The sequence below is a fragment of the Chinchilla lanigera genome, unplaced genomic scaffold (assembly GCF_000276665.1).
Source record: "Chinchilla lanigera isolate Chin_1 unplaced genomic scaffold, ChiLan1.0 scaffold00002, whole genome shotgun sequence".
Classification (NCBI taxonomy): Eukaryota; Metazoa; Chordata; class Mammalia; order Rodentia; family Chinchillidae; genus Chinchilla; species Chinchilla lanigera.
In genome coordinates this window covers 52,583,000-52,597,124 of record NW_004955403.1, presented here as the reverse complement: position 1 = coordinate 52,597,124, position 14,125 = coordinate 52,583,000, and the positions used below count along the sequence as shown (strand labels likewise).

The 14,125-nt window shown below is 39.7% G+C and overlaps 1 protein-coding gene and 1 long non-coding RNA gene across 2 annotated transcripts in view; both read left to right on the top strand.

Moving 5' to 3' along the window:
- Window positions 1-14,125, top strand: part of Xkr6 (XK, Kell blood group complex subunit-related family, member 6) — a 226,635-nt gene that overhangs the window by 39,828 nt on the left and 172,682 nt on the right. The gene's annotated exons all lie outside the window — the stretch shown is intronic.
- Window positions 1-14,125, top strand: part of LOC106146318 — a 43,882-nt gene that overhangs the window by 4,980 nt on the left and 24,777 nt on the right. The window lies entirely within an intron of this gene.

The following is a 14,125-nucleotide window of genomic DNA, read 5'->3' as shown; positions in this document are numbered from 1 at the left end:
CAAAAGAATGAATTATTATTTCAAATATAGGAACATTCTCAACATATAAAATACAGAAAGCAAAAATTCCCCTTAATATTATCCTCCCAGAAATAACTTCTATCAAAGTCTTGTTGACTGTGCCCCTATATTTTTTCTTATGCTTTTATTTTCTAGAAATGAACTTACACTATTTTATTATCTTGTAGTTTGATATTTTAACATCACATCTTGGATTTATTATATGTATAGTTCTGCCTATATTTAATAGTAATGTGCAGATAGATGCACGGTACATTTCGTTGTACCATGATTTGTTTAAACATTCATTTGACTTTTTTTGATGAATACAAAAAATATATATGAATGCAGAATGTTTCTTGGTACTGTATATATTTACCTTTTGTACTTGTATTAATATTTAGTAGGATAAATATTTCTCGATTTTAGGATATAAAGGTAAAAAACAAATTTGTATTTCCTTTAATGAAGTACAGTTAAGTCTTTTAATCTGATAGCCAAGACATTTATATTAACTTGTAATCCTTAATTGGATTTGAATAATCATTTATGGTTTATGGCCACTTTAATTTTTTTGTGTTTTAATCATGTCTTCTGCTCATAGGTCTAATTATGTATGAGCCCTTTGCATATTAGGAAAGATAAGTTTTAGTTCATTGTTGTAGATTTTCTTTCTCCTTTTGTCTTTTGACCATATATATGGGTGTTTGGTGGTGTGTATGTGTCTTTTGCTCTGTAGAAGTTTTAAAAATTTGTTAGGGTCATACGCAATTTTTTGGATTTGGTACAGTGTTTCATAAGTCATTTCTACCTGATATGTAGACAAAAGAAATTTCAGCTTTTGTTCTTTTTTCTGATAGTTGCTTCGTGTTCTGTATTTCCTTGACCCATCTGGAATTCATTTTAATTTTAAAAGTAAAGTATAAGTTCACTGGTAAGGCTACAGAATTAGGTTAGCACCTATTAGCACTGATTGGAAATGCCGCATGTATAAAATATGTAGTGTATTTGAGTACTTCATTTTATTTACATGTTTGTGAACTCTAGTCAGTTGTTCTTATCTGCTTATTTTCATACCAGCCCCTTTCCATTAAAATTCAAATTATGTTGAAGTACAGCATTGATACAGAAAAGTAAAACATACACATACAAATGTATCTATTTGGCTGGGTAAATTGGACAAAGTAATCATTCATTGTAGCCACACCTACATCAAGAAACCTGAACCATAGAAAACCCCCTAGTGGCCCTGGGCACTAACATTAATCCCCTCCTCCCCAGTCTAGCCAGTGGTGAACACTGGTCCTCACTTTTACACCGCAGAAGAATTTCATCCGTGCGTCAGCTTTATCTGAATGCAGTCATAAAGAATTATACAGACTCTTATATGTCTGACTCCTTTAGCTGAGTATTGTTTTTGAGGTTCAGCCCGTTGTGTCGTAGGCTCTTCTTTCCCATGTATTCCTTCCATTGTATGAATGCACTATTTACTGTACCTACCCATTCTGCTACTGGTGGGCATTAGGGTTGTCCCAGTTTCTAGGTATTAGGAATAATGCTGCTATGACTGTACTTGGATTTCTGTCTTGATGAACACACTTCTCTTGGCTATGGTTCTGGGAGGAAAATTGCTATATTATGTCTTTCTTTATTTTGATAAAAGTGTTTTATCCACAAATGTAAAAAAGCACAGTTTTACGTTTGAGTTAGCTTTCTGCCGTATTACTTTCTTTAGTATTTGTATTTGGCTATTTTCTTCTCTTTTTCTCTTCTGCATAGTCTTGTGATTAGTTTTATTAGATACCAGCAAACTTTTTGTAAAGTAATTGTGTCTACATTTCCACTAGCAGATTGTTTCACTTCTTTGTTAAAAACTTCTTATTGTTTATCTGGTGCATTTTACTCATTCTGTTGGGTATATGAAATTCTGTGCCATGCTAGTATACCCATATATTTGATTTAATATTTGGTAATTTTCTGATTTTAGAATTTTTCAGTCTGTCTTTATTTATAAAAGTGAACTTTAAGATCATTTTGCAGCTTACAAAATAAATATGTTGGGATTTTTATTCAGAATTTTGTTGACTAGTAACATTGGTATGAATCAGCTGCTTAGCAATTTTGAGTAAGCCTTTCAATTCAGAATAAGACTTGTTCTTCCAGTTACTGTGAGGCATCTGATATATCCCGTGTACTAAGTGGATTCATCATTGTTTTAGAAGTGTGAATAGGACTTTTTTTAATCTTCTAATTAGAGAGAAATCCTTGATAGAGTATATTAGTTCTTTAATATACTGCTAGATCTTTTCTATTGGATGTTATTTTGAGTGTTCATTAGTTTTCATAAACGATGTGTCTTTGGTTTTTCATTTTCAATGTGTTTTGATATTACTGTTTGTAAAAGGAATTGACAAATTTTCTTTTATCAGTTGGCAGAAGTATTTGAAATAGCTTTAGCATGAATGATCTGTTCCTTGATGATACTAAGATCACTAATGGAATCATTTGGACTGATTTGGGGATTGTAGTTTACTCCAAGGTATTTTCGACTCAGGTGTACTATAAAATGTTTACCAATTAAGTCAATTTTGCTGACTTTTATTTTCAAATGTTTATTCATTTGGACCCTATTCTCAGATTTATGAGCACTGAGTTGAGAAAAAATTTCTGTACTATATGTCTTAGTTACTTTTCTCTCATTGCTGGGACAAAATAACTGACACCCAAAATGAAGGAAGGAAAGGTTTATTTAGCTTACAGTTTGTGGAGGTTTCAGTCCGTACTCGGCTGACTCCAAGGCAGGGTGGCACATGGCAGAGGGCAAACTTTATGGCAGGGGAAGGCAGCAAAAACAACAAGAGCAAGAAAATGGAGGAGCGGTAGCAAGCAGCCCTTTTCCCTCCCTTATATTGTATGCAAACTACCTGCCCCAGAACAGGTATAGCACTCACACCCATAATTCCCAACCCTGGACCGTAGATCAATCATAAACTCCAGAAGCCCACCCCATGACTGACTGAGGCTTTGCGGGAACCTGCAGACACAAACCATAGCACTGTAATTCTTCTTACCTTCCCTGTATTCTCCTTTTCAGTTTTGTGCATTTATAGCTCCTCCCTTTAAATGTTGAATAGCATGATTAGTGATTTACCAGTTGTACTGTAGTGTATGAGAGATACAGTCTATATGTTTTTCAGTTTTATTCTGTGTGTATTTCAGTTAATATTATTAATTCTCCTTTCAATTGCTTTTATTTTCTGATTTCATTTGTATGCATTGCATTTATTTGCATTCTTAATTTAGTAATAGATTTTAAAACTATAAATCTCAGGTTATAGATTTAATACTTCTGTCTAGATTTTGACCTGGTTTTTATTTTAATTATAATTCTCTCGAGAACCTGTCATTTTCAATTTCACCTTTGACTTAATAGCGTGCATGAAAGAGTATGTTAAATGCTAATAGGTTAGAGGTTTTTTGGTGGTATTTTGTTGGTATAAACTATTGCAGTATGATTGGAATACTTGAAGGTTTTTTTCTAAATATTTATTTATTTATGTATGTTTTTGGAGACAGGGTCTCATTATGTAATTTGGCTGGCCTTGATCTCAGTCTGAGTCTCCTGCCTCAGCCTCTGGAGGGCTGGGATTACAGACCTGGGCCATGACACCCAGCTCTCTTCTCTTTATCATTTATTAAGATGTTCTTTTTATTAGTCTAACGTGTGTTACTTGAGTAGAAGTACAGTTCTCTTTTCATGGTATAGGGTTAGAATTAGATGGGTATGTAGTGTGTCTCAGCTGTACGTCATCCTTCAAGGCCTAAGGGGTTTATTAAGACGTTGGCTGATGTTTTTGTGTCAGTTTTCCTTTTTGCTATTGTAAGTTTGTGTATGTACTGCATTTAATTTTTTAAACAGTTTTATTAAGATATAATTGACTTACACAAACTACACCCATGCAAAGTATAAATATCTTTCAAATATATATTTACATACCCACGAGACCGACAATCACAGTGATTAATGTATCTGTCATTACTTATCTTGGTCATATCAAGCTACGATAACAAGTTATTACAGACTGGATAATTTACACAATAATATTTCTCACAGTTCTGTAAGCTGGGAAAAACTTCAGGGTGACAACATGATTGGATTCTTTTCCTTTCCTTTCCCCTCCCCTCCCCTCCCTTCCCCTTTTTAAATACAGGGACTCACTGTGTAGCCAAGGCTGGCCTCAAACTTGGGATTCTCCTGCCTCATCTTCCCAGAGTACTGGAGTTGTAGGTGTGCACCACTGCACCAAGCGTAGTAGTTAGTATTTGAATATCTGAATTCTGGGGCTACATGAACATTCATTCCAAATAGCTGCTTTCCAGAAGGATCTTCCCTTTCTTTTTTTTTTTTTTTTTTTGTGGTACTGGGGATTGAACTCAGGACCCTGTGCTTGCCAAGCAGGCACTTGTGCCATTGAGCTACATCCCCAGCCCAGGATCTTTACTTTCCTAACACCTTTGTCTTAGTCACTTTCTTTTCGCTGAGACACATTACCCAACAGCCACAGCTTAAAGGAGGAGAGGTTTGTTTTGGTGCAGTTTCAAAAGTTTCTGTTGCATGGCTCAAAGGCAGAAATAGCATGATAGAAGGGCCTGGGCAGAAGAGAACTGCTCGGGTTATGGTGGCCAGGAAGCAGAGAGAAGGGCAGAGCCCCCAGTGATGGCCTCCTCCTACCAGGTCCCACCTAACAGCACAGTTAGCTCCTGAGTGCCTGGATGAATCTGCTGGTGAATATAGTGCCCCCCTGTCCAAACCCATGAGGCTTTGGGGGGCACTTAACCAGAACACCCCCATTATCCTGCCTCCTCAGGTTACTACTGATCTGCTTTTTCTTTTAGTATAGTTTGCCACTTTCGGAATTTTATGTTAATGCAGTTATACACTAGCTTCTCCGTGTGGCTTCTTTTATTCAGCAAAATTATCTCCAGATTCGTCTTCTAGGGTGTGAATAGTTCATCCCTTTTTATTGGTCAGAAATACTGCATGGTGTGGAAATACAATATAATGGATGCTTCTGCTCATCTCTTGAAGGGATTCTTGTTTGTAGTTTGGGATTATTAAATAAGTGTGCTCTCAACATTTTGTCAACAAGTCTTTGTGTAGTTTATTTCTTCTAGGTGAATACCTAAGACTAGAATTGCTGGATGATACATTTGAATCCTACCCCATGCTGCAACTTGGGCCCAGGGCCATGTGCATGCTAAGATTGTGTTAAATTTTAATGATACTGAGCAATATCATGATCTATGAACATAGTATATTCTTCAGTTTTGCTTAGTAGTATTTTCTAGTTTTCAGTATAAAATTCTTTGGTATCTTTTGTCAGAATTACCACTAAATATTTCATATTTTTATGCTACTTTATTCCATTTAGTTTTTGATTGTTAGTCATGGAAATAAATGTTATGCATATTGATATGTTCTGCAGCAGTCACTTATTCTGATTGCATGCTTCGGTAGATCCTAAGGCAGTTTCCAGGTAGTGAATCATGTCATTAACAAATACATTTTGTAGTAAAGTACCTTGTGTGGATCTTTTTATCCTATGTTCTTGCTCTTCGACTTTTCAGCAAAGAAAACTGTTACCTTTAGTTTTTAGGGGAATTGTCTAAGAATGGTTTTCTTGATTTTTTTTTTTTTTTTTAAAGAGGGCAAACCTAGCTGTTACTGTTTTAGGGTATGAACAAAGAATGGCTTGGGAGGTAAGGACTTGTATTTAATTCTTCGTGGAGCCAAAATGAAAGGTAGTGTTGGATGTTTCGGGGACGTCATTGAAGAAAGAAGGAAGGGGCTTGGCAGCTTGCACCTTGCTTCACCCTGTGCCCAGGGCTGACTCTGGATAGCAGATACTGAGATGTCCGCCTGGCAGAGGCGCAGGGGTCCATTTCCCATATGTAACTGCTGGAGGAAAACATCAGGAAATCTGGCTGATCTTCAGTCAGATGTGTTTCTAACCCTGTCTTACTCCCAGTCTGCCTGCTTGTCTTTAGAGTACCTGGTGTTTCATTTTGTGAATTTCCTGGTGTTGTACATAGTTTGTTTGAGTCTGCTTCCTTCTTTTTGTCTTCCCTCCTTCCATTTGCTTCCCACCTTCCCAGGTCTGGCTGTGCCACATCTGGGTTCGTGCGTCTCCCATTCCCCTTTTCCTTCTGGGTATCTGTGGTCTTGGTCCTTTGTTCTAGTGAAATTTAGGGAGGGAGCAGAGAAGACCTCTAGAACCCACTCCATGTACACACACTCATTCTTTTTATTGTAGAATAAACTACGTCTCATAAACGTGTAGTAGTTACAGCATGAATTATCTTCCTGTCCAGATTCACATGTGAAGTCCTCACTCCCGCGTGTTACTGCGTGTGTAGATAGATGCTTTAGAGAGGTCATCAAGGTTAATTGAGATCATAAGGATGCTCCAGTATGAGTGGCTGTGCTCAGAAGCAGAGAAAAAGACACCAGGATGCCGGTGAACAGAAGAAAGGCCACATGAGGACACGTGAGACAGTAACTGTCACCCAAAGAAAGGGTCCTCTAGAGAAACAACCCTGACCACCCCTGGATCTTGGACTTCCAGCCTCCAAAACGATGACAAAACCAGTGTCTGTTAAGTTGTACAGTCTGTGTGGTGTGATTTGGTAGCCCCAGCATACTGACCCAGGAACCTTAGTGAGATAGTATGAAGGGAATACCCTGTCACCTGCGTCTGCTACTGCACCTGAAGCAGAAACTCCTCCAGCATGCCGTCCCAGTCACTATCCCCGTGCTTCCTCCACAAAAGCAAAGAAATTGCCCGCTATTTACTCTTCTCTATTTCCTTGTCCTCTTCTTCTCTATGTACATTATTAAACACTACTTTTGCTGAGTTTTTTGACTTTTGGGGGGGCAGTACAAGGGATTAAACCCAGGGTCTCGTGTATGCTGGGCAAGTGCTCTACCACTAAGCTGCATCCCTGTTTCTTTTTATTTTGAGGTAAGGTCTTGCTAAGTTGCCCAGGCTGTTCTCACACTTGTGATTCTCCTTCCTTGGCCTCTCGGTCTGAGGGTGCAGGCACGCACCACCGTACCTAGCTGGATTCTGACTTTGCATCTGTTTTTAAATCTTAAGTGTCTCTCCAGCCATTTGCCCCCTGGTCTCCTCAGTCCACATCCTGCTGCTATAATTTAACATGTGCCTTGGTCCTCTAGTATTTTTTGCAGATTGGCATCCGAATACCGAAGGATGATCAGATTTGGGGTTTGTCCCTTTGGCAAAATTTTATTGGTGTGTTTGTTCTTTTTGAAAGGCGTTCGAGGGAGCTGCTGGGCTGGTTTGTAGCCATCAGTCCTCCTCCCGGTCCTCTTCCATTGAGACCCTCTGCTTCCTGCCACGCCCTTCCCGGGCTGTGCTCTACACCTGTGGTGGTGACTGCCTGCCTGCTTGGATGTTGGAGTCCTGAGGCTTCTGAATGTCAGTTTATATCAGAAATGATGTCTATGAGTGTTCTGGTTTTGTTGCCTGTTCTGTTTTTATATCATATTTAGAGAAAATTATAATTTTGTCTACAGAAAAGTAAAGATTTTGTCTTGTTTCAGACAGCCTACTTTTATAAAATAACAGCCTTGTGCTGAAGGCCGGGAGAGTAAAGTTATCTGTTAGAGCTTTACAGTTGCACTTAGTAGTAAAAGTTACATGAAATCACCACAGAGTGCATTAGAGAAGTAATTGATTTTATTAATTACTAATAAATAACTGAAAATTACCCGTAGTGTGGCAACTAGCTGAGTATATATAAGCACATTATTGAAAATCTTGAGGTCAGTTTTCATTACCAGGTAATGAAATGTACCAGATACTTTGGCATAAAATATATGCTGTGACTTTGTAATGTAAGTTGTTCCCGTATTCACATAGAATTCTTCAAATAAAATTAGTAATTTTGTGAAAATTCAGAAAAGAACTGGGAATTTTCCTTCCTGCTAATCTTCATATTTTCATCAATTTGAAGATTACTTTGGTTCTAAGAGTATTTTGATTCTGATTTCTTCAAGTGGGAAACCTCCTTTGTTGCATGGAGGGACAGGAAGGAAGGTTAAAATTTTAAAGTAAGAGTTGTGCTAATCACTACCTTCTCAGCTTAAATTACTGTAGTAGGAACTTGAAATCATATACAGAATGGAAAACTGATGTAGGCAGACTACCTGCAGCCAGTAGTGTAGGTGAGACATGAACGCAGTGTTCATTCGTTCAGTAGCAGTGTGGCTGCATGTGATACGCTGTGTTGGGCTGTAACTGTTGACAGGTAGAGACTTGCTTGTAAAATGCCATTGTGTTTTCTTGTGTTAGACACTTAAGCAGTGTCTTCTTCTCTGGTGAGATGGTTTTGCTTCTCACTCCTGATGTTTTGTACTAACGGAGAAGATGGTGGGAAAGCCAGTCACCTGCCAGCGTTCGGCGGGAGCCGTCACACAGCTCTCTTCCACCTCCTTGGGATCCTTACCTTTACAGGCTTCTTGTGGGATGGTTTTAAGGTCAGGGCTTTAGCGGCCTGCTTCTGTGGTAGAGAAGTGCACATTCCCTTACAAACCTCGTTTACATGGAATACAGTGGCCTGGGAGCCCTGCCTCACTTTCTTCTGTCTTCCGTGGGGGAAGGGCTGCTGACTGCTTGGTTGCTGACTCAGGCAGGGAATTGGAGAGATGTGCTTATTAGGGTTACTGTGGGCCAAGGGAGGGTAATATCAAGAAATAGGATTTGGGACTTAAATCTTACTCTGTAGTCTGTTTAATTTATTGGTCTTCCCACAGAATTTCCTTGTTGGCCTTAATTAAAGATTCTGAAATTCTGGAGCAGTTCAGAAAGCCAGACGTAGAGGAGATGAGAAGAGTGAAAGAACCAGGGAGATTCAGAGCCAGCTCGCTCGCTTACCAGCTTAATTTCTTCAGCAAAACCCCGTGATGTGGTGCTACCTACACACGTTGCTTACATTGGGGGCCGTGTGTTGCCATTCATGTGTGAGTCCTTGGTCCATTTGCCCAGAAAAGCAGGCTAGAAAGAGACCTTTTCCCTGCTTTCCCCTTCCGGAAAGCTGAGGTGGTAGGCATACGGAAGCAGTTTGCCTGACCCCCTCCATTGGTGGCTTAGCGGAGAATCAGGTCGCACTTGAGACTTTGGCGACTTTAAGCTTAAGCAGCAGCATCTGCATCCAGAGAGAAACGCTAGAACTGTTCTGGCCAGAATATAGAAGTAAAGAAAGGTTGCTTCTCTCCTGGAATCCTTTGTGTTTTACAGGGTTTTCCTTGTCTTGCTGTCGAGTACATGCTGGTTTCATGAATACCCTAGTTTCAGAAATAGGAGAAGGAAGGGAGTGTTACAGCACAACTTTCCATTTACAAATTTTACTTGTGTTTCTGTGTCCATTATAATGCAGCGTTTCTACTTCTTTTTCCTCTAAGTATCTGAACATTTAAGAGTATTTAAACATTTTTGTCTTTTCTTTTTAAAGAACCCTTGTGGTCATGTAGAAAATTTAGATAATTATGAATATGCAAAAAGGACAAGGACCGAGGGGCTCCATAGGCACACCATTCATAGACACTACCTGAGAGCTGTCTTAGTGTCTTCACCCTGCTGTAACAGAAATACCAAAATTTGAGGGCTTATCCAACAGGGATTTATTCCTCCTACTTCTGAAATGTTAGAAGCCCAAAGTCAAAGTGGAACTGCTTTAGTTCCTGGGCCAGCCTCTTCCTGCGTGGCAGAGGGACACCTTCTTGTTGTCTTCCTGGGGTGGAGGATCATCTTTCATCCCTACTTAGGGCCACTTCAGGAAGCTCCACTGTCTGGTCATCGCCTCCCAGAGGCCGCATCTTCAGGTGCCATCCCAGATGGTCGGAGTTTCAGATGAGTTTGGGGGGACACAAACGTTTAGTCCATAGGAGCGGGCTAAGAGATAATGGAGGAAATCAACATTTAAGTCCCATAAATCTTGTAATACTTTTCTTCCCTTTAAAAAATTATCCTTTTGTTGGGTGTGGAGGCGCGTCCCTGTAATCCCAGCACTTGGGAGGCTGAGGCTGGAGGGTTGTTAAGAGTTCAAGGTCAGCTTGAACTGCATAGTGAAATGTTGTCTCAAAAAAGACACACACACGAAAAAGACCCTTTTATTTACTTTCCCATTCACAGATACCTTTGATGATGGAAAACAAGGCCACGCTTTCCTTTATGTTCTGAGAAAAAAAAAGTTGCAGTTATTTTTAAGGTACCGTCCATTATGGAAAATATGCTAGTTCCATGGATAAAAGAATATGGCTTAGAACTGTTGAAATACTTGTGATTTTGAATTGTATAAGTAATACATGAATCTGTTTCTTTAAAATTTCACCATTTTCTGTATGGCTTTTGAAAGATTTCTTCTGTTTTGAAATAAATTTTTCTACCAGGCATGGTGGCTCACGCCTGTAATCCCAGCACTCGGGAGGCTGAGGCAGGAGTATCATTGCGAGTTCAAGACCAGTCTGGGCTACAAAGTGAGCTCAAGGTCAGCCTGAACTGCATAGTGAGACCCTGTCTCAAAAAAAAGTACTTTTCCATATTTTTGTGTAGTTTAAAATACTTAATTTTTGTTTCAAATACAGTGCTTTTTCTATGCATGTATAGATATTTTTTAAACAAATATAAACAGCCTTTTCACTTTTAACAATATGATGGAAGTACATTTTTGTATCATTGACCCACATTTTTCAACAAAAGTTTTCATAGTTACATAGCATTTTATTGTACTGTAGTAATTAGCTCATTTATTATCGGTCATTTAGACCTTCTAACTGGCTATTATAAATAACACTATAGCAGACATTTTTGTGAGTATAACTGTATGTATGTATCTGCATGGTTATTTCTGTATGCAGTTTGTGTTGCAGTAGAGAAAGGTGTGTGTGTTCATGTCTGTATTCAAATAGCATTCACGAGGGGACTGGGGATTTAGCTCAGAGGCACAGCACCTGCCTGGCAAGGGCAAGGTCGTGGGTTCGATTCCTGGTACCGGAAGAAAACAAAAAATCAAATAGCATTCACGAAAGGTTCTATGAATTTACTTTTCTAGTCACAGTAAAAGGGACCATAAAATTTTCTTTTCCCCCCCAAAAACATAAAAATAGTGCGTGTGTTAGTGTCCTGTGTTTGAGTTTCTTAGAAATCTAACAAATGAAGATGTTAGCGAGCATCATATTCCACACATTTATACGGCACTCAGTGAATGCCTGCCTTCATGCCTAGGATAGAGATATAAGTGCCACAGAATCACAGGGCATACAAGTTTTCATTTTTTCCCCACAATAGTCACTGCCAACTTGCTGAACTGTGTGAGACTACCCATTTCTCTACATCCTTACATTTATCGGATGCTTTAAGTTTTGCTAATAAGTGCTCACAAATGCATAGAACAATAATCCTTGTTCTCCAGGCCCTTAAGGTAGTGGGGGATAGGATGTACAAAGAGGGATACGCTGGCTGGACAAACAGTAACGCACATTACTGTCAGGGCTATGAAAGAGGTATGAGAAGGTGCTCGGGACATAGCAGGGAGAGTGTTACTAACAGTAGATAAGGGAGGATCAGAAAGAAGATGGCTTGGCTGTTTTGAATGTAGAGTGTGAGAGTTCCTGGACCAGGAACCTGGGGAGGGATCACAAGAGACATTCATGCAACATCTGCCGAGGTGTAGTCTGTGAGCCTGACAGGTGGTTTAGAGGTTGCAGAAGTGATATGAAGATGGAGCTGTTTGATAGAAGCTCAGGTTAAAAGAGAAAGGGATCAGGTCATGAGTAGTCTCACAGGCAAAGTCTTGGGGTTAAACTTTTTTGTGTAAGTGCAGGGAAGTCATTGCTGCGTTTTAACGTAGGTGATCACTTGAGCTGATTAGGTGTATGATACAGTGGAACGCATAGAGTCCATGATGTTTGGGGTTTGGGTGGTTCTGAGAGTTGACATTTCTTCGGGAAATAACACTGATCTTGAAAGGAATGAGGCCACTAGGGTTAGAGAGGGTTTGGGGAGTAGCATGTTTCAGTTGCTTCCTATTTCCAGTGGAGAAATGTAGCTCTGCCAGTATGCTTTTCCTAGGAAAGGTTGGTCTTTTCTTAGGTACTCAGATCTTTGCTGAGTTTTGGCCTATAGTGTGCTTGCATTTATTCCTTTTACCTTTCTGGAGAGTGTACATTCTCAGAGATACTACTCTGCAACTCTAGGTCCCCTCTGCAAGTCTTGCATATTCAAGAGGAGAAATTAGGATCTTATAGTTTTCACCCGTTTCCAGGAGGCACATCTTAAAAGATGCTCCTCACACACTTGGCCCCCAGATCCTCTGAGTGAAGTTCAGCTCTGGTTCAGCATGTGGAGTAGTGATTCTTTTGTCCAGCTCAACTAAAACTTGCCTCTCACAAAGACTGAGTTGGCACCATATTTTTATGAATTCGCCAAATCTGACTCTAGCAAGCATAGCAATGATAATACTTCAGTTGTGATGCCTGAAAGCAGTGGAACTTAAATAAATGAGCATTTCAATTCCTGGGACCCATTTGCACCCCCTCCCTTGTGCATTTGTGTTTAAAACCAATTATGTTAATATGTTTGCTCTGCAGTGTAGCTTGTACCTCAGGATTAATCTACACTGTGACATTAGATGTCACCAGCATTTCATTTCCTCATTTTTCTTACAGAGGTTTTTGATCTCAGAAATGTGTAAATTTACTTCCAACTATTCTTTTTAACTTGCATCTTTTTAAGTCTGACTCCAGGAACACCTTTTGTCCTTGAGGCATTAACTTCTGGCATTTTCATTGTAAGATTTTTCTTTTCTTTTGCACATCACAAGAAATATAGATGGAGAGAAATGTTAGTAAAAAAAAAAAAAGTCTTAGCAAAGTTTATAGATAGCTAGAGACAAAATCAGTGTGAAGGAAAGAGTTGATGAGTAGGCATTTACTTGGTGTGCAGAGCAGTCAGATCCGAAGGCTGTCCACTATTCGGTTTGGTGGAGAAGAAACTCACAGATTGAGCTGGTGTTGCTTAGTCTGCACTGTACTGCTCTGTGCTACCCTGTGCCTGGGATGCGCCCACCCTGACTGAGCACATCTGGTGCCTGTAGTTGGTTACTTGACCTTAGTACATCAGTGCTTTTCAAAATGTGGTCCTGGTACCAGCAACATGCCAGTCACCTGAGAGAAAGCATCTTAGAAATGGAGATTCTTCATCCCACCCCCTCTGGGTGGGTAGAATCTCCTGGATGAGGGCCCAGTAGTGCTGATGTTTGGGATCCACTAGAGGAGAGCATAAAATGCAGAGGGAAAAAGTGGCTCTTTGGGTCACCAGGAAAAAGTTGTATGTATCTCTTCTTCCTCCCCTTTAGACTTGGTTTCAGTTTCTGAGGTTTGAGCTCACCTGCAGTCAACAGCGCTCTGGAAATTGCCTGGTACTTGCTTGGCACCCTGGGAGAGCCAAGGCAGGAAGTCACAGCTCAAAGCCCAGCAGGATGATTCAGCAAGACCCTGGCTCAAAATTAAAAATTTAAAGAGGGCTGGGGATATAGCTCAGTTTGAAGGCCCCTGGGTTCAATCCCTAGTGTCTGTCTCTCTCTCTCTCTTTCTTTCTCTCTCTCTCTCTCCTTTTCTCTCTCTTTCTCTCTCTCTCTCTCTCTCACACATACACGAAAGTAAATGGAAAATTCCAGAAGGAAACAGTTCATAAATTTTAAATTGTGTACCATTCTGAGAAGTGTTATGAAATCTTATAGCAACATATTGTTCTAATTGTTCTGTTGTACTGTTGCTATTCTTTTATTGTGCCTAGTTTATAAACTAGACTTTATCACAGTGCATACACATAGAAAACATAGTAATACCTATGGGGTGTAATATTGTGCGGTTTCAGGCGTGACAGGTGATCTTGGGACAAACTCCAGAAGACAAGGGGTCTAGCTAATGTATGAAAGAATAGCAACACTGGCTTCTTCAGGGGAAGAGACCTGATGGCTATTGGACGAGAATGGAAGGAAGACTTCACTGTATACCCTTGCTTACCTTTTGAATTTTATGCTG